Source organism: Bos javanicus, chromosome 25, assembly GCF_032452875.1.
Source record: "Bos javanicus breed banteng chromosome 25, ARS-OSU_banteng_1.0, whole genome shotgun sequence".
Taxonomy (NCBI): Eukaryota; Metazoa; Chordata; class Mammalia; order Artiodactyla; family Bovidae; genus Bos; species Bos javanicus.
The window spans coordinates 42,069,991-42,074,067 of NC_083892.1; positions in this window are offsets into that span (position 1 = coordinate 42,069,991).

Consider the following 4,077-nt stretch of genomic DNA (forward strand, 5'->3'; position numbering starts at 1 on the left):
GGTTCGATCCCTGGTCTGGGAAGACCCCACATGCCGCGGAGCAGCTAAGCCCGTGTACCACAGCTACTGAGGCCTGTGTGCCCAGAGCCTGTGCTCTGCGGCAAGAGAAGCCCCCACAGCGAGAAGCCTGCGCTCACCACGACTAGAGAATGTCCACGTGGCAATGAAGACCCAGCACTGCCACCAAAAATAAATTACTTAATTAAAAAAAAGGCAAGCTACAAAATGATATAAAACCCCCCACAAACCTGAAGTAAACAGAGAGCTCCGCAGGTCGCAGCCAGGACAGCTTGGGCACTTAGCCCAGAAAGATGCGGACCTGCTCGCCCAGACACCCTCACAGGGAGCTTCACGAGGCCTCATCCTCAGAGCTGGAAATGCCTGGACGTGCTAGCGGGCGAGTGGCTGAGCACAAGGCCCCCACACCCCGCTGCAACTCGGGTACAAGGAGCAGCCTGTGGATTTAGCGGCTGCCTGGGCCGGTCTCCAGGGAATGGAGCTGAGAGGAAACGCCGACCCCCAGGGGTGACCAGGTACACAACAGCCTCGAAGTGACAAACCCCCAGGACGCAGGGCTCAGGCGGGGGCGGGAGGGCCTCACGGTCTCACCCCGGAGTCTCACGAGACGTCACCGCGGGGGCGGCCGGGTGCAGGTACCCCCACTGCCCGCTGCACCTCTCTCAGGAGGGACGGAGCCTGGGTGTCCGAGGGTGTGGGGAGGGCGGGGCGGCAGCATGTGGGAAGGGGTCTGCGCCCCCAGGAGGCTGGGGGGCGCCGCTGCAGAACTTGGGGCTGGGGGAGTCTGATATGTGCTGTCGGAGGACCTGGGACTGAGTGGCCAAGGCGACCTTCGGACTTCCCTTCCCTGGTGGTGTTCCCGGGATAGGAGAGGCAGGCAGAGGGGGCACCCAGGCCTCAGCAAGCTTTCCCCCTCCCAGCACCCCTCCTTGCTCTGCCCCGGCCCTTGTCCACACAGAGCAAGAGCTCTGCCACTCGCTGTGTGGCCTTGGACAAGTCCTTGACGTCTCTGGGCCCCACCCACCCCTCCTCTAAACCCCCTAGGAATGTACTCCCCATGTTTCTGGAAGACAGAGTGGTCCCAAAGCCCCTCCCTGACCTGGGCTCAGGTGGGGCCAGGGCTGGCCTGGGGGGCTGCCCTGGCCAGGAGGACAGCAGGCTCGCCCATCTGCTTGGCATCAGTGTGCCCTGTGCCTGGCAATCCCGGTGGTGGGTGCCAGCCTGTCTCCTGCAGAGCTGGGAATCCTGGCAGGAGGACCTGAGGACAGGAGCCCACAGGAGGCTGTTGGGCGCCAGCACTCAGGGCTGCCCCAGGCTTCCTGTGCAGCTCTGCCCTTCAGGTCTCAGGACTGGGCACTGTCCCGACCTCCCCGTCTGTCAAAGGGGGGCAATTTCCCCCAAAGTGCCAAGAAATGAGGTCCTAGCTGTCAAGAGGGGCCCTGCAGGGTGTGTCCAGCCCACACACCCTGCTGGGTGAGCTGGGCCTTCAGTGATGGCCGTGCCATGGCCAGGCCTGGCCTCACCCTGCTCCGTGGCTGAATCACCCAGGCGGGTGATGACTCACTTTGGGGTCGGGTACTTCCCTCCCAGCCCACCACTGCCAGGCTGGGGAGAGCCTGGCACCCCCGTCCAATGTGTGGGGCCTGGGGGAGGGGTGGCCCCTGGGAGCAGCCTTCCGCAGGGGCCAGCGCGTCTGGGTGGCTAGGGGGTCCTGCGGGCCACAGGGGTTCAGACCCAGATGGGCCCCTGGGGTCTGCCTTTTCCCGTCCGAGTGCGGGAAGACAGCCCACGTCCTGCCAGGAAGAGTGTCCCGATGCCACTGACCACAGCGACCTCTCGCCCCCCTCTGGACCTCTCTCGCCTCCTGGGTTGTGACCGCTCTGGGAAGTTGATGACTCACGACTCTGCTGCAGCCCCACCTCCTGTTGTGCCGAGCAGCTCCCCTCTTCCAGGGGTCATCTGGTCTGTTCAAACTGGACCCCACCGGCAGGAGGGCCTTCTTAGTGTCTTAAGCTGGGCCTGGAGACTCAAGGCCGGTGGTGCTTATGGGGGCCACCGAGAGCCTCAGAGCTTTTCATGGGTGCTGCCTAGCGAAGGCGGCTCCTACACGTGCGCAGTGCGCTTTCCAGCCCACACGTGGGACTTGAACTCAGCCATGTAGAGGGCCGTTGGGTCACTCTGCTGCTCCCAGCGGGGCCCACTCCAGCTTGGTATCAGGTCTGCCTCGAGGACGCAGCCTGGTGGCATTCCAGTGGAGACCTCTCTTCCAGTGCAGACTGGAGTTCCCTCACCAACCTCACTGGCCACACATTCCTTTTTATGGCAGCTGGAAAAATAAATCAGGCTGGAGTATTTCAGGAACGCAGCGGACAGTGAGCCAGGCAATCCCAGGCCCGCCCCCAGCGTGACGCCCTGGGGCTGGCACTCGAAACACTGGTCCTATTTCGTGGGAGCTCTGTGGCATCGGGCAGCTCCTTCAGCTCCCCGGGGCTCGGCTGGCTCGTCCGTAACGTGGGACTGGCGATGCGCGCTTCCCGGGATTAGCTGTGCCCGAGAGACGGGATCACGCGTGTGAAGGCCTCAGCACGGGGTCAGGTTTGGAGCTGCTGTGACACAGGACGTCTCACCGTGTCACCCACATTCTCGATGACGGCCAGGCCCCAGCTGTGCCCAGACATGGGGGGCTCAAGCCCCGCCTTGGGGTCCTCGGGCTCCACCTGGGCCCCCTCTTGGCCACGCTTGGCTGGAGGCTCCTTCCCCACCCACCTCACCCCACCCCGTCTGCCCTCAAGGCAGCTACAGTGCCCCCTCCCCAATAAGCCAACGGGTGGTGAGCCCCCGCGCCCCCTCTTCCTGCCCCTGGGGCCGGGCTTCAGTTCTGTGCAGGCGATGAGCGTGTCTTCTCCAGCATGTGCGGCTTGCCCTGGGCCGTTTGCAGTTGCTCTGTGAAGTCACCCAAAATCCTGGAGCTTGAGACGACTGCTCTGGCCCCTGCAGGTGGGGAGGGGGCTCCTCCCAGCTCCAGAGCCAGGGCTCCGGCTACAAACACTGAGTGCTGGGAGTGGCTCAGCACTGACACGCCACGTTCCCTGGAAGCCCAGGTCCCTCCACGTGGCTGGGTTTCCGCACCGAGTGGTGGCCTCAGCAGTAAGACCCTCTACAGGGCCCTGAAGCCTCTGGGAGCAGCTCTTCCAACCAAGCGGGAGCGGGCCGCTCCCTCCTGGTACCTGGCATCCCAAGTCACCCAGGATCACCTCCACCAGCCTACCTGAACTCAGGGAGGGGATGTAGACCCCACCACCCCACAGGAGAGTCATCAGAGAACTGGCAGCCTTGTTGTGAAATTGCCGCCATCTCCCAGTTCCAGAACTCCGTCCCCACCCGAACAGGCTTCAGTTCGCGTTGGTCGAGCATGTGATGATGAACCTTGTCTCTGCGTCCTGCTGGCTGGGATCCCTTCTGGTCCAGGCCTGGCCCAGCTCCTCCAGGAGGTGTGTCTCCCCTGTGGACTCTGTTCCACGCTGTCCCCCAGCCCCAGACATACAGCAGGCACACAAACGTTTGTTGAATGGAGGTGTGATTAACTAAACCTGCACAAAAGCCCTTGCAAAGAGCAGAATGAACTGGATTGCTCACTAGGGAGCCCAGGAACCTTAGACGGGGTCGCAATACTGAGACCCAGAGGCAGAGGTTGGGTGGGGAGGCCTGAGCCCAGATTGGAGGCCCCCTGTCCCCTGCAACTCCTCCAAGCTGCTCCAGTCAGAAGAAAACTTGTTATTTTGCTTTTGGTAAGATTTTCATCGTTTCCAAACACACTCCAGCTGAATTTTTCATGCTTCAGAAGGAAAAGCCCCTGAGTGTGCATGGGAACTCCTAGGAACTCCTGCTTCATTTTTTCTGTAGACTAAATAAACCGTGACAGGAAAACTTCACGAATTTAGATAATCCCAGTGTAAATGCTCCAATTAGCCAGAGTCCATGGATTCCCGCCCGAGTCTCTGTAGCACCTGCCTGGAGGGGTCACCGCGGGCAGGGGCAGAGCCTGGTCCCCCCACCCCC